Below are 21,664 nucleotides of genomic sequence, written 5' to 3'. Positions count from 1 at the left end.
TACCTTCCTTGACCCTGCATCTACTGCTGGCTCATGATCTGTTACAATCTATTAGGAATCTTGAGGCTTGAGGGCAGAATTTTGTGTAGGGATAAAAGATGCTTTCATGTTGGTGCTGTGGGATATTTTTTTTTTTTTTTAATTCTTTCTCTCATTCTCCATTTCATGAAAATTCATTAATCTGTGACATTTAAAGACTCTGTCTGAGAGGTGTCTGGAGCAGCGGCCGGCTGCATACATCAATAGTTTCTCAGAGTCTGGCACTCTGTCAATATTTGGGGGCCTCAGTAACAGCACTTAAATGCACTGCCTGCCAGCCGTCACGCTCTTAGCATGTCTGTAAGAGTCTGAATGAGCGGATATTAGCACGTCAAGTCCTTTCACAACTGGCAACACTTTAGAGACAAACTGCTTGGTAGGTATCTCTCCTCTTCCCTCCCCTCCTGTTTTCTGGCATGTCTTCTTTGTTTATCTGATGTGATTTATGTATTTACACACAAATATGCATCCTGCGAGGAGGCATTATAAATCCTGAAGCTGGAGGTGGTATTATGGCATAATCTATATAACAATGGAAATGGGCTGAAGCTGGATTTGGACCCAGAACCAGATTAAGCTTGGGTTGACTCCTGGGCCAGTTGAGTCAGGAGCGGAGTTTTGTTTGGATTTCATGGTGCCAAAATCTTTAGAGTTTAGTTCCAAATAATGAGAATCTTGGACAAAAATTTTACAGGAAGTGCTACTGTGGCAATATTTCAACCAGCTCCAAACCAGAAGTGGAAAACAAGCCATTTCAAGACTTGGGTTGTATTCAAATCAAAGCTGTTAGAGCAGGTTCAGAATCCAGACCTTCTGTTCCTTTTTTAATCCTATCCCACTGCATAAATTGGATTCACAGCTGAATATTACTCTAGAATACCCATGAAACCTCCCTATTTAGTGGGGGAAAAAAATCAGGGAAGTAAAATACAACTTTTTTTTTTTTTCTTCCCTGTGTGGAATAGAAAGTACAGTAGCAGAAATTTTGATTCACAAATATTCATTGTATTCCTCCTTTCCAGTCTTTTATTTGGTTGAACATTATGGGCAGAGAGCAATTGGTTTATTTTATGATGCAGTCACATTTATTTTCTCTTTACCCATTGTGCTTCGCCTTTTGCTTATTATGTTGCTGGGACCGTGTCTCTGAAACCATGTTGTCTAGAGAAGTGAATGCCTACAGTGCAGGGAGTTTCAGCTGGCTTCTTAGAGCTGAATTTTAGGCAGAAAGCAGTCTGTGAAACTCCATCTGAATGTTTCTAAATATCCTTCTTGGAATATTCTTTTGCAATTGTATCTCATGCCATGTGTACCGAAAGGAGATGAAGGGATGGCTGCAGAGTGAGCCCTTCGGTATGAACATTTCCACTACTGAATTTTGGGAACAAATTCTTTGAAGAATGAATTTGAACTTGGGAGCTCTCTGAAATTACATCCTTATCATTCCTCCTTCACCAAGTCCAGTACCACCAGCCAGAGTCCCTCAGCTGTGACCTTCAATGCTAGCTTGAGTCAACAACTTCTTAATCCCTTTCCAATAACATCCAGAAACTTTTCTTCAGTAAACTTCCAACCTTCCCCCAGTAACACCTGCCAAAATTTGGCATGATAACAAAATAGACAAAATTATTCTGCTAGAACCACCTTGCAGGAGTAAGTCAAAATTATAATAATAGTAAAAGCTAAATACCCCTTATCAAACATTTCTTCACTCTTTTTAGCAGTCTCTTATCAGCTACCTTTATATTGAATTTTCCCATTTTTTAGCTACAGCTGCACCAGATCTCCATTTTCCTGTTCGCGTCCCCAGAGCAACTCCACTTGTACAGTATTTTGTCACCTGTTGAAAACAAAACAAACCAAAGAGGAAGCCTCTGTGAAAGTTTACAAATGCCTCCATGGAGGTAGTGAGTAACAAGGGAGGCATTTATCCCTGCTGCTAGGCCAGCAGCAGAGGGAAAACAAACAGGCTGAAGGCTTCTGTGAATATTGGTGATGCTTCTGGCTAGATGGCAGCAATGGCCAGTAAGTACAATCGGCAGGGAGAAGGATTTATTTTTGATTATAAGAATTGCTCCTTTAGCACGGTGTGGAAGGGGGAGCAGGGGCACTAGTGTGCAGGGAGGGGAATCGCTGCCTGCAGAGGAGGTTTTTGGATAGAGCTCGGCCAAGAGCAGCAGGGCCGGGAAGCCTTAAACAGTCCCTTAGCAGGAGGCTGCGGGCGAGGCTCAGCCTCACGGGTGTGCAGGCTGCGAGATTGCACTGCTGTCTCCTGGAGCCTGTCAGCAGCAGCGTGGTTTTGCCTGCTAAAGAGCAGTTGTCGGGAGGATGGAGAGAAATAGTACTCCAGGATGCCTGAGGCACAGAGGATCGGGCCCACAGAGCAGATACAATTGCGTATCCTTCTTCTTTCTCTGTCTGTACTTTGTTCTGCCTTTTACCATCTCGGCAAAGTAGCACACGAGCTTGAGGTAACCCACGCACCTTTTGTACCCAGGGAGTACATCTCAAGGCATAATGGGGCACATTTTCAGCTCCGTCCCCAGTGTTTTAAAAACGTGACTGACTTTATTGTCAGTGACAGCCCCGTGTGCTCTGAAAAAACTCCCCACCCCCAGCCCCGGTGCTGTGTGTCGAACTTGAAGGGTTCGTCATGGTGCATTCGTTTCTATTTCTGGATTGTTTATTTTCTAACGAGTTCTAAAGTCGTCTTCGGGGTAAGCGAGTGGGCCCTATAAGGGGTATGGGGTCTCCAAAGCAGAGGCAAGCAGACTTATTTCTTTCTGCCTCACAAACTGCTTCTACCTCTTTACAGACCTGCCCTAGGAATACATTAGGAACTTGAATTTCCTATTCATGTTGGTTGTAATTTTGTGGCCAGACACCTGCACAGAGAATTTGGAGGTTCTTTCAACCCAGCTACCTTGCCCTCCCTAGAGGGTTGAATGGGTTTGTCCCCAAATAATGGGGCATAAAAGTGCCAAGGGGATCTTAGGTGACAGACTTCATTCAGTACATGTCCCTGTTGGTTTCTAGTAGCTGTAAACAAGATGCTTTCTTTTAGCACTGGAATTGATGAAACAGGAAAAATCTAGACTTGCTATCCGTTCATATTTTACCTCTATTAATAAGTAATTAATTAAAAAGAAACTGATGGTCCCATGATGGACTACTAAATATATGCAAGTGAAACTATTGGCATTAAAAAGAGATTTGACTGCAGTCAAGCAGTTATTTATAAGATAAATAAATCATGGAGGCCCCAGCTGAGATAAGCAATCTATTGTGTTAGGTGCCGTACAGACACACTTCAGGAGGCAAATCTAAACCTGAAGAGCTTGGAGACAGCAGAGGCAAAGTGTGGACAGAGAGACAACCATAAAGAAATGAAATAACTCTCCTTGGATGCACGGGCAGGGGCTGAACCAAGGAATGAAGGCAAATCCCCTGCCTCCCTGGTCAAACCCATTTGCATTTGTCAGGCAGGTAATTCGCTGTTGTGTGTGTGGGAGCCATACCGTCTCTTCCCATGTAGAATGAATATTACAGAAGGCTGCAGTGAGGGCTGGTTTGCTCTGGTACGCTGGAAACGAGAGCTGACAGAAATCTGCTGCTTGCAGCTGCTAACTACAAAGAGTTAGGAGCCATCCCCAGAGAGGCTGACACAGGTATGCAGGAGCATGCCCATAACCTCAGCCATCTCCTGTGTCTGAGCCCTCTTCTTATGCTCCTGCAACCTTCTGCTGGCCTGAGGTTCACCATCAGGCTCCCTCCAGCAGCCAGCACCAATGTCCAGTGGCTAGACTGCCTCTACACCTCCCTAGCAAAGCCTGGAGCTGATGGACTCAAACTTTAGCCCTTAGATTTAGATCTGGGTAAAACTGTTGAGCGTAATATTTTACTCACTGAAAGCTGCTAGTCTCGGATATGGGTTATCCAAAAGTATGAAAAACAAACAAACCGGGGGGGGGGGGAAATAAAAGAGAAATGTTTTGGAAAACCAAAGAAAAAAAAAAATTTGGTTTTGTATTTCTAAACAAGATTCCTAGTTTTGTTTTGAAACAAAGTCTGCTTTAATTGAAACGTATCTAATGCAAACAAATGGCTACCCCATTTTATAAAACTCGTAGGTGTTGTTTTTCCTTTCAGTGTTCGCAGTTTGGTCAGCAACCCAAATAAATCAGTTATTTGCACAACTCTGATTCTAATTAGAATGTAGGACCCTGGGGACTTGGGCTATATATTTCAATACAGTACATATTTATAATGCCAAATACCCTGCAAGGTACTCCGTATATAATAATAGCAAGCCATCGAGTACCCTGGGGATATGAGGGCATTGGGGAAGACCCAGTGCCTTTTAGCTGTTAGTTTTTTATTTTCAGTTGTAGTAGTATTTTGGAGGGTATTGCTTACAAGATAAAATTTGCATTTATTTGAGCTGCTTACAAATGGGATTCACTGCAAAGCTATCATTAAAGGGAAATAAAGCAGAAGAAGGAACAAAAGACACGTTCTCGGCAAAGTTTGTTATGTAGACACTTTCAGAGATCCTTGGTGCCACAGGAAAAATGTCGTCATCCACTCTAGCACACCCCACTCCCCAAATCCTGGAAAGCAAGCAGGTACAGGGGCTGTTTGTAAAGTGCTGTGATGCAAATGCTGGGCATCACCTATCCTTGATGAGGTCAGCTTTGTGCATTGTTTCTGGATATTTCTCTTGACATCCGTGAAGGTCTTGCATTGCTGTGTCCATAGCTCCAAATCTCTGGGGCATTGCTGGACAAAGCAGGGGTCTGTCATATTTCTCTCTCACTTCCATCACCTTTCAGCTGCCACGTTTAAAACTATCTGCTAGTGGGTGCCACGAGATTCAAGATAAACAGATGTGGTAGAAAAAAAAAAAGGATAGATGAGATGGGTGGGACTAGAGAATTGTGTAAGAATTGTATGAGGGAGCTGAGAGCATGCCGTGGGAGCATGTAGGAGAACGGGCAAACATGCACATGCATATAGGGAGTAAGAAGCTGCTTTCACTAGTATTCATTTGTTCAGGATTTCTGCTGTTGTATTTTGGCAGTCCTACATCATTAGTCCAATGCTAACACTCAGACCGTTCACAGTGTTACACATTGCCTCTGAGACTTGCAGCCTCAAGGAGAGGTGCAGGAGCATGGGTTCACCTGCTGTTGTGGTCAGTGCCCTGGTGTAGAAAATTTTGGAAAAGTGGAATTTTTACTGCTGGAGGATGCTGTTTTCTTTGTGCACTGACTGCTACTAAGACCAAGCAAAGGCTTGTCTAGACCAGAGCTCAGGGTTACTTATTATCCTCATAATCCCTTTCCTGTTGCCAACAGCAGTGGCTGATGTGGGTAAGTCAGGAGGGAATGCTCACATCATGGGTAGCCTCTTTCCTATGAACTTCATTAAGCTTTGGACAATTAGCTCAAGATGCGTGATTATTTTGTTTGTGTGAACAGCAAGACAAGCAGAGTCTCCTCTGAGTGTTTCTTTCAAGCAAACCAGCATGACTGAAAACTGGGAGCTTGCCAGAAAACGTTACGTGAAATAGTAGTGGCAGGTTCATCTTAGTGTGGGCGGAGAGAGAGCTGTACCCTCTCTTTTACTACTTCAAACATGCAGTGTCCATATGCCGTAGACGAGCTGGTTTAGGGATGGAGTATGAAGGCTACTACTCGATCTCCTTCACGCAAACGCTGTGTGTGTGCTGTAGATAGATAGTCTGGTGGAGATGAGTATCAGCTGTTGATGCAGTCCAAACACACCGCATCAATATTCAGTGTGCTATAGGCAGCCCCGTTTTTCTCCTTTATATTTACTGTTAGTACACAGAGCCAAATACTACCCAAAAAAAAAAAAAAAAAAAAAAAAAAAAAAAAAAAAAAGGAGGAGGGGGTGTCACATGATTAAATTAATTCCATTAATTATTTAGAAACAATCAAAGGAAATACAAGACATCTGGCTTTAAGCCCAAACAACTCATGGCACTGCTGTTGCCTTGTAACCTCATCAGCTCTTAGTCCAGTCATCTCTCTTCTTCTTTCATTAAGGACACAGGAGATGGCCCCCCTTCTTTCCTGCCTTATTTCTGGCAGCTTGGAACACAGATCACAAGACTGGACTATACAGTTGTCTGACTCTGTGTGTAGAAAATCTGATTAGTTCTACGATGAAACGGCACCCCACACACATCCCTATGGTATACAATAGTGTTTGATTACCAGTGTGTTGCAGCCATAGGTCGCGTTTTTCCCTTCAGCGCAGCATCGGGAACTAGCTGCTGTAGGAGGAAAAATATTGTTGTTACTGCAAGGGCTCAAAGTCATGAAACGTGCGTATTACGTCGGGCAGCATACAACATACATCCCAAGGTTGTGTAAGAGGACCGTGGCAGCACCAGAAATAGAGCCTGGGACTTGGGTTACCCAGTCCACTGGCCTTGGCATTCTCCTTTCCCTGGCTGAGGCCAGTGGTCCGAGCCTTTGTAGCTGTGGCCAGGCATTTTCCATTGGAATGATTTTTCAGTGGAAATTCTTTTTCTTGAAATATAAATTTTCCTTGGGAATAACTGTTTTACCCAAGAAAAAAATCAAAACAAGTATTTCCCAACTGCTGGTTCTGGAAGGCTCTTTACTCTCTCTCTCTCTCTTTTTTTTTTCTTTCTCTATTTTCTAGCTAGTTAACAGAAAAATTCCATTTCAGTTATCTCAGAGGCAAATTTTTGTGGGAGCACCTTATCATAGGAAAAAAAGACCCACATTTCTGTTTTCTCATTCCAGCTCAAGAGCAGGAAGCTTTTGCCCCCCAGCCCCAGTGATTACATCTTCATGATAAGACAGGGCCATTTTCTGTTCGTCTCTGATCCTCCGTTTTGTTAGGATAAATAATTTAATCATGCAGTTCTCATGTTCTGTAGCTAAATTAGTATATACAACTTCCTAAAACAGTTTTACAGTTATTGGGGCAAAACAAAGGTTCTTACTGGTCATGAGGATTCCACTTTTCTGTGCGCTGGTGAATGTGGACCCATTTTGATTAGTAGCAGCTGTGTTGAAGCCATTCTCATTATGTCTACTGGTAGTGGAGAGGCAGTGACTTTCATTTTCTTGCTTTAATCGGAGAAGCGTAGTTTCACTGGCTGTTGTTCCCTTAATGGTTGCTGAGAGTTGCATTGAAGAACACTTGTTTCATGAAAAGGCATTGAAACTTCTATCACAGTAAGGATATCTAGGCCGTCTTTGCCTACTCTTGACTACTGTTTTGAAGATGCACATTCCCAATTATCTGTTAAAAAGTACCCCTGAAATGAAATAAGCTTCCTTGTCTCTGAAAAGCTTACTTGAGACTACTGCTCCCTGTTGCTTGTACTATTCCATAGCCTACACTTTGTCCTCAGAGAATGATGGCATCAGATGAACATATTGGCTGTGATTTTTCAAAGTATGCGGTTACCCACATTTGGTTCCCACTGCATTTGATGTGTGTTAACACTACCTTCCACAAAGGCAGTTAGACCCATGCAGAAGGCTTTAAACACAAAAACCAAACCCCACTTCTAGCACCCTGGGCTATTTGCAGGCAAGGACATATGTTGTAATTGCTTATGCTGCTTTACAGAGTGTTTGTCGGAGGTGCTTAGCCTGCTCCATGAGTAATAGCATAGTTAATTTTGACGACACGATAGGTATATTTCTTTAATGTTGTCCTTTTAAGTTTATCGTATGTTTTCAAAATATTGTATCCCTTGGAGCTGAATCTAAACAAATATCCTGTAAAATAAAAAAAAAAGCTCTCAGTTTAAGCTATTCCAAGATTTCATATATTTATTTCCTCACACTGAAGGAAATTAATATTGTTGTCCTTAAAAGCAGTCATTATGTGCAGTTTGTTGTTCATGTAAAACTTACATTTTTCTTCCCTTTTTCTTCTCTCCCTTTACTTTGCCTTTTCCTAACATCTACATGGTGTGCTGATGGCAAGAGCAGCAGTGGTTGGCAGTTTTCCTCAACTTTGCAAGAGAGACAGAGAGATTTGGTTGGAATGAAACCTTGCTCTCCGAACAGTCTGCTTGAGATGTAGCATTGAAAGGTATCATCTCATTTTCTGTCTTAAAACCAAAGATGAAAACCACAAACAGGTAGAAATTTCAGTGCCAAACCACCTGTTGATTCACAGCAGAAAAGCCCTTTGGCAATACATTTTTCACTGTTTCCAGTTGGAACATTTGTGTGGCAGGTACCCACAGTATCTGTCTGTACCTGCAATTTCGGTAAAGAGGCTGATTCAATAGGGAAGGTTTGGACTGAAATTTGGGTTATTAGATGGACAAAGACTTCTCCAATTTTCAGTTTGTTTTTTGACTAGAGGAGCATATATCACTCATATAAATTGTTCCAATATTGAAGGTACTAAACCTGAAGTCACCTGCTGTGCATCATAGAGCAAAAAGAGATTCATTTAAAGTGCTGTGTGTGGAGAGTCCAGATTTGCAATTGCATCATATCCTGGTGTATGGTGAAACTGTGAAAACAAAAGTTGCGCAATACCCTGTTAGTAGCATCATTTCTTCATCTTTTGAGAGCATTAGAAATCCAAAAATCATTCAAAATTGAGCTAAAATGTTATCCTTGGACTGCTATACATATGCTCCCTGTGACACGTGCGTTACAGAAACAGCCACTGTGTGTTAATATGGCATTAAGATTTTGGACTCCACCCACAAAAATTAATAACATCCTTGAAATAAGAGTGATGTAGGATGCTGACACATTTATGTCCATATGTTCTTGGACATGTGTCCTCCAGTGCATGATAGAACTCGAATTCCCAGATATTCTTATTTTTCTTATTTCCTGTAAAGCCATGCTGAGGAACTAGGAGAATGTAAATGATGGCAGGCTGGCAGGCTTTGGCCCAAGGAGAGCTGTACAGCGGAACCATATTTTACATTTTTACATGCTCTTATCTGTTTTATTCTGCTAGTAGAACTAGTTGACTTCCATGGATTTGCATAAGTATAATTTAGAACAGACTTGGGCCATGCTATTTATATTTGTGCAGATTGCTTCATGTTTGTGAAACAATTATTTCCTGTGGATCTGCAGCATTGACCAGTGTTGTGCAATGCTTTCATATGTATATATGACTGGTTAAAACACAAAATGTGTTTTGAAGCAACATGACAAGGACCAGTAAAAGCTGCGCAGTAACTGAGCTACCCTTGGCTGTCCATATAATGTCCAATTAATGTGGTTACTGTGCTCTGAAGCCCTTCCAAGGCTGAATAAGACATTCTGAAGCCTGGCAAAATACACAATTTTTTTTCCCAAATTTTCTAAAGATTCCCATTACAGATGCTACAATGACATGAGGACACTGTAATCCATATCTTCGGTAGCAGTAACAATGACGGGTGTTAAGTATATCCCCAAAATCTGAAGGTGTGAATTCTAACCATCAGTGAACTGTGTGTGAGAATTCGATGTAGTAAAACCTAATTCTGTGCTGAAGGGGAACACTGTGAACTCCCAGCATAAAATAAAAGATGTTCTGTTCTCTACTGCACTATCTTGAGCCAAACTCAGCATCTAAAAGCCAAGCAGGGTTCTTTCATCACCAGTCATAAAGATGCTGTAAGTCAGATTGTCCCCTCGGGCTATATTTTGACAATGTAGTAAATCGAGCTTTAGGAACTTTCTACCAGATCGAGAACTCTTGTCACCTCAAAACACAAAGCACAGATCCATTATAAATTCATTCTTTCTGGTGAAGATTTTTTTTTGAAAAATGGTTTGACGCTTTGACTTTATAGCAGCAAACTGCATGCCTTACCCAGTATCTTATGTTCCCTGCTGCTACCACTAAAACATATAAGAGCAAGTATAAATGGGATCTCATGCCCTCACACGATCCAGATGAAATCTGCACTGTGGAGTTAGCCATTAGTGCACAGCCTGTTAATGTTGTTAATGATCAAGCACCATCAGCTCAGTTACTCCTCTGCATTTCGTAGTCTTCCTGTTGTTCCCTTATTACACCACCCTACCCGGAAAGGTTGCACAGGCAGCAGTAAAGCAGTAAGAGCAAAATCTGATCTGTGTTCAGAATGGGATTGGAAAGTATGTTGGATTTTGTATATGTGTATCAGCACCTCCAATTCACTGAGCTGTGTTGAGAAGAGTGCAAAAAGCGAAGTCTTGTTTCTTTCACTAAATGAAGCCAGACTGATACAGGAAAAGTACAAGGACAAATTCCTTTTCACATAAACACTAGAGAAGCTAACGGACAGACAAAGCTTCGGAGTTTTGATTTTCGTATGAGTTTGGCCAGAACTGAAATTCGTCTAAAATTCTTATTGTTTTCTTCTGCCCTCCTCCCCTTGCTTTTCTGTGCTGTGAGATGAATGCATCATGCCCAGATTTTGCAATTGTAGCTTTGTGCTTAAAAGCCACACTGGCACAATGAATGCCTTTACTGAATTATATTTCAGAACTCTGGGAGTTTGTAGTTTGGAAAGGCAGAGCTGCTTGCAAAGTTTTCAGTTTCAGAAATGTTGTGCACTTGAACCTATGTGATTTCCTTTGTCTTGGAGGGCAAAGGTGATTCTCAATCTGATGACCTTGGTCTCCTGGAATGAAGGGGGGAAGAGGAGGGAAGAACTTTCCAATGATACTGTTGATAGTGCTATCTTTAAAATATATTCTTTGGAGTTTTGAGAAGTTTTTTATTTGCTTTCATTTTCTCTCTGACCTAATTAATTTTATAGGACCTCTCCATGGACACAATTTATATGACAAATGAATTGCTTTAAAATTTGCTGTCAGGGTACAAAACCCCTTGTTTATGGTAAATTTAAGATATTTCTGCATGCTTTCCCTCTATAAATAGTGATCTACCAGAGATACTTTGTCTTCTTTATTCTTCAGATAGTTTGGAGTCTATAGTGACTTATTGCTAGTATTAAAAATACTGAAAAATATTCATAAAAAGGGGAAACATTATTATAATTCATCTGTGGTTAGCAAAAAGTGTCACTAACAGGGAGGTTAAATTCTCAGCTTAGTCTAGAATACAAACTTTAACCACAAGTCCATGTGTTGTAGGAAGGAAAAGGACAGACCATCTTCATTGCTGTATTCAGGACTGTCCCATCTGCAGCATTTGTGTTAACGATGCTATTTAAACCTTTGAAGCCCGTGAATCTTTTGGATACCTGCTCATGTCCCCCCTTTTTTTCCATATCTACACAATCTACCGATTTCAGTAGGATAATGCACACATTAAAATATTTACCTTTGGCTTTCAAGGCTGCACATGCTTTTCTGAAGGGTTAGAGATGTGAGGGATGTAATACTCCTGGTGAAAAGAATCAGTGTTTTACTAACAAAAGCAAGAGCTGGTTTGCTGTAATTTTGGGGTCAAAATACAATGTTTGGAATTTACTTGGATTTTTAAAAAATCTCCAGTAGCATTGCAGTTAGGTATTTATTCCTGAGGTTGGGTAGTGACACTAAGTTTCCTTTTCCATAGAAAATGAAATGCAGAAAATAGTTTAAATGGGGATAAAGCAATGCTCAGTAAATCTTTTAACAATTTTTGCCTTGGTTATATAGCATAATTCAAGGAAGGGAACTTTTCTGGTAAAAATGCACTAAGCAAGGCAAAACATTCTAGCATTAATTCATTAAAATATTCAAACCAGTGCTTAGAATTAAGGCTATCCTCCAATGCTATATGGACGTGGGATGTCTGTGCCCTGTCACAGGTTCTTTGACCAGAACGTGGCCAGGCTTCGCTGGCCAACCAGCATCCTGAGCAGGATTTGAGGAGCATCTTTTGTTAACTTTGTTAACTGCATTGAGCTGTGGAGCTGGCAAATTTGCCTAAGGCGATGATAGCAGGGAAAGGGTATTGTGCCTGGAATGTATTTTGAAACACTGGATGCACTTTTTTTTATTTTTTTTTTCTATTTCCATCTTGCATTCCCTGCTTTTATAAAGGACTCCTAAGTAATTTCAGAATTAAATTACCTCACTAGCAGTTTTGTGGCCCTCATAAATATGATGAAGACTGACTCCCTCTGTCTCACTTTTTCTTGTGGTGCTTAACTGTCTTATGGCACGTTAAAAATCTTCCTTCGGCATCAAGACAGCATATTTCTTTAGTTAAAGATAAGGTTCAGAGGCAAATGTAAAATAGTTATTTATGTTAGATCTGCACTAACTCTGACTTCTTCCTTTTTTTGCGATGATAAGTTATTTTCCTTCCTTTAGATGGATTAGAGAGAACGTGGTGCTGTCCCACAGTCCCCAGCTTTAATTTGAAAATGGATCAAGTTCAGGTTCTGACACACTTGGCAGAGCACCATCGTTTTTCTACCCCTCCCTCAATCTGGGCCATAATTGTGGATATCCTGTGGACTGCAGCCCAGAGACTGCCAGTACTGGGAGCATACGGAACGGAAGAGATGATGGCAATAGCTGCGTAGCTTGACCTGACATTTGCCTTGTTTCTCAGCCGCAGAGTGCGATGGGGGGAGCAGAGGGTCTAGTGTGAGCTGCAAGAAAGTCCTTGTGGTTTTGAGGTACAGTCACCTTACCTGACTCGGATATTGATACTAGGTGCTGTTGGCACTTGTTATATAGACATACAAATAAGGGGTGTTTTAAAGGAAAAGAAAGGAAGCAAATAGATAAAGTCACACTCTAGGTAATTCCACGGCTTACAGTGAAGTTGCACTGGGGATAGATGTTAACCCCATAAAATCCCGAGGTCACAGATAGCCTTATGACAGACCCTGATAGCTTTGTGGAGACAGATTATGTCAAGCCCTCAAATTTGGAAATGTAGCAATTCCTCTGTAGTAAGATTGCAAATGAACACCCATTTGGAGATTGCCAACATTATCACAGTTTGTCAGGGTGATCTCACAGCCCACAGAGCGCCGTAAGAGATTGCTTTACAAGTTCTGAAAGATTAGAGTGTTGAAGTATGTGACACTGGAATGATGCTTTGATGCCTGGCTTTGTCAGTCAGCCAGACAAATAAATAATATCCACTTTTTATTAGTGTAAAGCATAACAGGTAATGTAAATGTATAGAGAAACATTTCCTTGCTGCAGCTACGTGGAGCACTAAAATGTAGGCTAAACAAAAATGGGATGTGTTAATGTCAAATCCTTGGAACTGGCAGTTGCATGCGTACATAGGTCAGTGGCTGCAGTACAGCACTTATTACTATTTCAGCAGGTAGTACTTTAAAGCATGAGCATTATTGTATGGCTAAATGAAACAACAAAAATAATTTGTCAGTCTTGGGTTTTGGTCATCTACTGAAACACGAAAACATATGTTCTAGTGAATGAGGAATGGAGTTCTGGCTAGCAAGGAGCTGGAGTGCAGAAGCCTTGGGTTCTGCTCTTCGCTTTGGGAGAGAGCAATGCAGCTGTGCAGTTAGGATGTGGCATGGAGGTTAAACAGCAGAAGAGTACAAAATTCAGTATTTCTTCCATTGTAGGAGCAATGGAAAAGCTTTTGGGTAACGTGGAGACTCTCAGAGTTTTGTTATGAGTTTCAGGTACTTAAAACTTTAGAGACCGAGGTGAATATAATCTCAAAATGTATTAATTGGCCTTTTTGACTTTCTGCATCAACTGAATTTAATAGGCTACCTTTCTTCCAGATTTGTTCAACATTCAGCCCAGGTTTCCATAAACGATACATGGTCTGAAAACCACTTGTGGAGCCTCAGATAGGAACCATTTACATTGTAAAGGGTTCCAAACAAGGCAAATTTGTCAGTCCTTGTGCCAGTCCTTAGCAATAGATCTGATTTATGACAGCTCTCAGCCTTTAAACTTTGTGGAACAGGAGGTCTAAACAGCACATTTGTTGCACTTGTTCATTCTTACACCATTACATTGTAGGATCAGGATCAGCTACAAACTTCTGCATCACTAATCCACCTGCAGGTAGAAAACCATCATTCTGCAGTTGTGTCCTGCCTTGATACCAGATCATAATCTATCCTTGACCTTGAGAGTTTTTGCCCCTATTTCTTCGTCCTTATGAGCAGCAAAGTACTCACAGGTACCCAAGCATTAGTTAGTGATTGCTTACACAAACCTTGAGAAGCTTGAATGCAAGACCCTGTGTAAGGACATAGAATTTTTATGACTGTTATTAACTGAATGCCTAAACCTAGACAATGTATTTGCACATGTAAGTAATTATGATGCACTTCAAGGCATTCTGTTTGTAATGCTTTGTAATGCTTTGCTCTCCATTTCCTACAAATCAAATTACTGGGGGATAGATTTGATTTCCACATCATTTTGAAAATATTTTCTTTTTCTTTTTTTTTTTAATTTCCTTTGTATTAATTTTTTTTTCAAAGTTCAAAACACAACCAACTGTGACTAAATGCATAAAACCAAACAAAAAACCCCTAAAGTATAACAAAATTAAAGACAGCCTAAGATGATATGCAGCAAACAATGTAAATCATACCTAACAAACATGGTTGTAATAATATACCTTATCCATGTCTGATCCACTAATAACAAATACTTATTCAGAGAACAAATAACTCATTCTTCTTCTTAGTGAGAGACAGAGAGAAAGGCAAGCCCCAAATTCAAATTATATCTTGCAGTCTAAACAAATACGAAAAACCTGCCAAATCTTCTTATAGACAGCCCAGCAATCTTGTATTTTCATTGTATCTTTTGGGAACAATAAGATTGGGAGGAGGGGAAAAAGGCCAGTTTTTACTGGGAACGTGGGGCCTGATTTTGTACCTTTTCCATGAGAAGTCTGTACTGCCTTCTGTTGAAAGGTTTCTGCTGTGGATACTGGACTCAGACCAAAACCAGAAGGCACAGGCTGGGGCTACTTTTAATGACAGGGGTTTTTTCCCTCCCTCATGAGAAGTTTCTTCAGAAGTGTAGGCTTGACAAGATTTCTTTGAGAATAAAGATTGCTACTAGAATATAATTAATACTTTCCTCTCTGCAACATGGCCAGATAGGTTTTTGCCATCTTCCCATTTCCTTTCTGGTTGCAGAAGTAATTATTATTTGTTTAACAGAAAAACAGCATCCTCCCTGTCCTATATTCAGGGTGCATCACCATCTTCTTCAGTCCCCTGCAGCACTCCACTGGGCTCTGTTTGCTTCAGTTGAGTTCTGAGCCGTGAGTTGGTACTGGTGTGGTGATGGCAGAAGGTCTTGCAAAGGGGCAAAAAGGCAGATTTTCAGGTATCATGCAAGCCGTGGTATACCTTATGCGTCATGCAGTGTCTGTTTGTCATTTGTGACCAGATCCTGACCCTAGGATCTGTGCTAGCTGTGATGCCAGCTTCGCCATTTCCCCCTGCTAGTGTGAGAGCAATTTTTGCCTCATTACCTTCTGATGAGAATTCATCTCTAATAACATTTAAAAAAAAAAAATGCAAGAAAGATTTGCCTTGCTCTCTCTTCCATCAGGGACTTTGGGGTAGAAAACACCTGTCTTTCTCGTGTCTCTTCTGTCGACATTTTTGTGCTTTGTACTTGTCACCCCTTCCCTGTGGGCTGTGGTCACTTGTTTGGGAAGAGCTTCAGCTCTCTGCATTTCTACGCTGGGGAAGCTGCTGAGGTTGCGGGGGCTATGTGCAGGGAGGTGTAGCAGGGTACTGCTGGGTGTCTTTGGATTTTAACTCCAGGTCTTACGTAATTCCACCCCTCCCAAGCCAGCCTCTTTGCCTGCACCTCTCCTGCTGCTCCAGCATGTTCCCTTAGCTGTTGTTCTACCCAAAATGGTGGTGCTGCAGGGCTCAGCAGTGGCAGGGTCGAGGAGAGAAGGCCAGGAGATGCACTGGCCTTCCCTAGCCTTGCACCCTGTCCTTCACAACGTCTTGTGATGAATGCTTCGGAGAGAAGAGCAAGACGCTCAGCAATGATCGATGCCAGAATGACCTAAGCACTTGATTTATGTTGGAAACTTGAGGGGAGTTTCTCATATATTCTCAATATATGTATAAATGCCTAAATCATTTTGGGATCCTGCTATTCTCCTTGCCTAGGGTATTATGGTCATGAATTTTACAATTTCCAGATGATATTTCTTGCCACTATTATTACTTGAGGTTTAAAAAGCTCCATCAGTGCATGGTGCTCCGCACCTACCCAGGAGTATCGGCTGCTTCTTGCAAAGACCCACAGTCCAGTATATGCATTGATTCCACCAAAACATGATTTCCTAAAACACCTTTTCCCTTCAGGCTTTAAAAAAAGAACTTTATTAGCTAGAGTGTAAAATAAAAGAGAGAAATGGCGGTACCAGCTGCAGAAACAGAGGTGCCAGCTTCAGATACAGAGCAATCTCCTAGAGGTGGGCAAGCAGTCCTTACTCCCTTCTCATTGCCAGGGAGAAATTCTTAATGAGCTTTGTATGTGTTCTCTTTGAGATTATTATTAAATGTAAGATACCTGGCCTTTTCCCCCCTGCATGTGTATAACATCCTGGCAGGGGAAAGAACCCTTTAAGAAGGATTTGGGGAATGGAAGGATGTTTGTGGCACTTGTTGTGAGAGGCTGTGGAGGGCAAATTGACCTCTGTGGTGGATGGACTTGATGGGGAAGGAGATGAGGAGAAGAACAGGAGAAGAAAATGAAAATTCAAGTATAGGCAGGGCCTCAAAGGTCAGGCATAGATTAACATTTATCTTTATAGGTTCTGACTTTTCATTGCAAAATCATCTCCTTTCTGAAGCAAAGGCCTAGGTATTTAACCTGTAGTGTTTTTGTAAAAATGCACACCTATTTGTAAAGAGACAATGTGCCCAGAACGTGGTTTAGTGAACGCAGAACATGTCTATCAGTTACATCTCAGCTGTATTTTCTTCTCTTTCGTTTTTCTTTACAGCCATGAGACGAAAATTCTTTGTATTTAAGAATTTTTATTTCTGACAGGGAAATGGTCGCATGTATGGGAGATGTTTAAGGAGGCTGCATTCGTTTTCAGTGACCATGTCTCCTATTGCACTATGACAAGGCAGATTGCAGGCTGCTTCTGTTCTGCAAGAGCTTAATTCTCTAAGTCCTACTGGCAGGGAGTCAGTAGTATATTCCATGGTAGAAGGAAGGATTTGCTTAGGTGTTGATGGACCAAGGTGAGGCCTTAAGATGCAAGGCTTCCTATAGCACAACCCAAATACTGTATTCTCCCCAGAGGATGGCAATAGCAGATGTTTGTGTATGGTGACACCTAGCCCACAATATGATTGGGAAAATAATTCTCAGTGGAAATTTCACTCCGTTGTGCTGAAGGGAAGTGAAGCACCATTTATTGATACGACTGAAGAGTTTTACATTCTGTCATGTTATGGATAGAGAGGAATAGTAAAATAGCTTCCACTTAGCATGTTATCAGTGCAGCCACCAATTATAGGGAATTCACTCATGCACAGTGCTTTCTCACCAAGAAAAGTAAACTTCTGCAGTACCTAGCATAGTCATCAAACTCTTTGCATGCTCATCTAATATGTGCAACCATTCTCCGGGTTACGGTTTTGTATGAAAACGGGTATATACCACTGCTTCTCTTAATCTTGCCAGTGGACAGCTGGAATAGACATACAAAGTCTTAGGAAGGCATGCAAACAACCATGCAGATGTTTTCCCTCTCTCTCTCTCTCTCTGCAGTCACCATGTATCAAAAAATACACATATGATGATACATCTTATGTCAGGGGAAAAAACAGACTACACCCCATGCAGCCATCACACCTTGAAAATAGACATAAAATGGTAAGTCAATATGAATACACAGCTCCTAACAGCCTAATAGAATAGATCACACCACAGCCAGGTACATCTGTTCTCAGCACTAACCATTATCATTAGTTTAAAACACTTAAAATCACTGAGCTTCCTTAGGTCTGGGGACAGATTATACCAAGAAGAATCTGCTAAATAGATTTAGCAATGTAGCAAGCAGGGACCTTGACTACATTAAAACAATACATTTCGCATCTCAAAGGCTGTAGGCTGTTTTCAGAGGAACAGTCTGAATGAAGAATGACACTAACACCGTATAGCAATTTCTTTATCACCGTTTAAATATAGAGCTTGAAACTCTTGGACAAACAACTGTGCCAAACTGCAAAACAATTTGTTTGTGAAAAATCAGCTATCCTGTAGCACGTGTTCTCATCGGCCTTCAGCTTGAGATGCAAAGACCTGACTGTGACTGGACTTCATAGCGTGTGGCTGACACAAAGAATCAAATCTCTCTTAGGTAGGAAAAGAAATGAGGAAACAGAAGAAATAACAAATTTCTTCTTGTCTATCTTCCCAGTCTGGTGTCTGACTGCTGTGAAGTCAGATACAGGATCTTGCAGAGGCATTGAAGTCAGTCAAGTCTTGAAGGCTTCAGAGAAGGTTTCAAAAAAATAAAAAAGTTTGATATACATGCATCAGTGACTACTCAAGTAGTACATTGTTGCTTGTCTAAGACTTGCTGTAAAGGAGCTTTTGAGGAAGGTATGTTACTGATTCAGTGGGAATCAGAAGAAAACTGTTTGGCTCTTCAAAAGAGGTGGAAGTGAAGCTAGGCAAAATGATGGTGATCAAATTAAACATATGAAATACTGGGTTTGATAGTGAAAAATGTGAAAGATGTGGAAAAAATTCATGTACGTTTTGTGTTTTAGTTGACAACAGGTCCAGGAAAATAGGTAAAGGTTTAGCTTGTATTCACATAGGTCAGGATGACAAAGAAAAATGTTTGAATTTTATTAATGTCGGTAGGGGACAAATATGTGGAAGACCTTCAGTACGTGGTTCCATATATCTTCTTCCAGACTCAGAGTTCTTCAAAAATACTCCAACTCTTAAGAGAAAAATCAATCACAGATATGCGTGAAAGGACATCTCATTTCTTATCAAGCTGACTCATTTTAGAGTCTCAACAGAAGGTTGAGATCCCATGCTTCCCTAGTGTTGTCTTATCCATATCAGTTCCACTCCCAATGCCCCAAATTTAAGAGGAGTTAAGGCTGACCCTATCTTCACCAGTTTATTTTTCCACCACTAAGTAAGCTGGCTTTTCTGCCTGGTGCCAGTATCAGAACCTACTTCACTGCTCTGACAGGGTAACATACCTTTGGTGTTTGCCAGCTTGAGCTGCAATTTGGTGAGCTGCTATTCTTGTTTCTTAGAGGCTACATCATACCCTTCCTTTTCAAAGTCCTGGGAATGATTCTTGATGAGGGAGGTGCTGCAGTGGAGACTGAAGGATTTTTTTTCAGGGAGTCTTCTAACGCGGAGTTTGAAGAGTCGTGGATTTTTGAGGCAATATCAGCAGCTTTGTGGAAAAAAGATAGGCTAATAAACAAGATGCAACTAAGCTCCATCAATATCCAGTAAGATCAGCATTGTTTTTGTGCAGAACCTACCTCTGGTGCAGTACAATAGCAGCACAAGAAAGCTTCTGTAGTTCTAGTTTCATCTTCTGGCTGTCAGTTCTCTGAATTTTTTGATTAGTGTTTCTTCCACTTACGCTTTGCCAAATCTTGGAAGTCCACTGTGAAAATAAAATATAATGTCTTGTCGAGGGCACATGATCCATAGTGTAGATGTCTTTATGGAGCAGAAGCTAAGGTTCCACAAAGCATCATGGAGTACCACTTTCTAACCTCTCCTGGAGGCTGAGTGTATCAATCTCATCCTAATGGGCACTGCTTTCACCTTTGAGGTTCATCCTTTTTCTGCTAGAGTACGATTTATTGTAGCTGGGCATGAAGACTTCAGGACTTAGAAAACTCTGCCTAGCAAAAAACACCAGATTGTATGTGCTTGGGAGCACAGATTACTGTAAAAACACTGGGTATCGATGCTGCTTCCCCGTGTAGGTTAAATCAAATCCTTGCCTTCAGCGTACCCACATAACCCGCACATAATGCATGGAGCCCAAAAAATTACTGTCAACAACTGTGCTTCTCTGGCACAATCAGTCTCTCTGTGCTAAAGGACAATCTGTAATTTTCTCAGGAGGCAGTCGGAGCCTGTGCAGTTAATTCCCTCAGGAACTGGTGGGTAGCGTATACCTCACCACTCTCTGCTGCTTCCCATGGGAAGAGTATATCTTCCATCATGCTTTCTTAAATATAAATGCAGGGCATCGAGCACATTAAAATACCCTACCAAAATAGGAAACCATATTGCACCCACTTGTATCTCTGGAGAAAGGCGAGAGGAAGGAATAATTCATGGTAGATATGTGAGATGGCACCCTCAAAGCAATATCTGGACGGTGCTCTGGTTGCACGGCGATGGTCAGGGAACCAGAAGCTGAACAGAATAGGTGAATACCATGGACTCTGGTAGGAGGAAAGGGCAGCTTGTGACAAGAAATAACCCACAGGGTGTGCCTGTTCATTCAGCCCCAGGAAGGGGATAGGTGGGATATAATTTTTGTAAGAAAAAAAAAAAAAAAAAAAAAAAAACAACTAGTAAAGTTGCCAAGAACAGATATTTTATAATCTGTGCTAAATCTCTGCTGGAAAACATGAACAGCAATGAAACTGAGAAGACACTAAAAGAAATTCGGGGCAAAGTGCCAGACGCCCAGACGGAAGCAGAATGTGGACCAAAAAGCTTGCGACAATTGGGTAATTATGGTTTATGAATTTCAGCTTTAATCTGTAGTTCAGTGAGTCCTGATTAAATATCTGTTAAACACAATTAAAGTTTGTTTTTGTATTTCACCGTCTTGATCAGAATAATTAGAGACTGCGTGTTTCATGTCAAAAGTAGCAAGAGGAATTTTAGTGAATGAACATCGTTTTTAAAAGCCATTTGTAGCACCAGCTGTTGGCATTATTTTATATTTTAGTGTTATCAGCATAAAGACGGGTCCTCTCAATGCTGAATGCTTTCCAGCAGGGCTAAGATTCTGGGAGAGGCATGATACAGTAGGAGCCGTGCCTGGCCATGGGGCTACGCAGAGAGCCTCAGATGAGGCTCGCAAGCCACGACGTTAGACCATACGCTGAAACGGTGGAGGGTGAGAAGTGCTGCAAGCGGGTCATGTAGCACCCAGCCCGTGCTTCTCTGCCAAAGATGATTTAGATCGCGAGTGCGATGAGTGATAGGAAAGATCGCTGGTAGGGGCACATATCTGATGAGCTGAATTTGGATTCTCTCGTTGTGGTGTCTTATCAGAAGCTCTGGGTGTCCCAAGGGTTAGGTGTTAGAGTGTTAAGGCAGAATGATAATTGTGGTGGAGTCACAAACGCTCTTGGGAAGGAACCCTTAAACTGTGCTGGTGGTGCCTTAGCGAAGGCAACAGGCTACGGTGCTGACCCTATGCAGATACTGAAAAGGATGGGTATGCACATGCTGGTTGTTGCAGGGACTTCCTAAGTGTGTTCATCTCCTTTTATAGCTGTTTCATGTTAGTGAGGAGGGGGATATAATGTCCTCTAAGTTCTTTCTCTAAAGGATAGGAAATAAAAAAGGACGTAGTGGGAAGAAAGCGGGATAGTTTCAAATAAAGGCACACCAAGTTACAGCTTCCATAGGTGGAACTTTCGTTCTTTCTTTTTTCTTCAAGAGCCTGA

General features: G+C 41.3%; 1 protein-coding gene across 13 annotated transcripts in view; it reads left to right on the top strand.

The window, feature by feature from the left end:
* ZBTB20 (zinc finger and BTB domain containing 20) overlaps positions 1-21,664 on the top strand; it is a 452,132-nt gene that overhangs the window by 280,778 nt on the left and 149,690 nt on the right. For 12 of the 13 annotated variants that reach the window (XM_082751625.1, XM_082751617.1, XM_082751629.1 and 9 more), the window contains one exon: positions 8,046-8,148. The exons of the other annotated variant lie outside the window; for it this stretch is intronic. The gene's annotated coding sequence lies outside the window, so the exon portion shown is untranslated. The remainder of the gene's footprint in view (positions 1-8,045; positions 8,149-21,664) is intronic. 13 annotated transcript variants of the gene reach the window in all.

The sequence above is a fragment of the Aythya marila genome, assembly GCF_965140915.1.
Source record: "Aythya marila genome assembly, chromosome: 1".
NCBI classification, from domain to species: domain Eukaryota; kingdom Metazoa; phylum Chordata; class Aves; order Anseriformes; family Anatidae; genus Aythya; species Aythya marila.
Note: the sequence above shows the minus strand (reverse complement) of the source record. Positions and strands in the feature narration are given on the sequence as shown.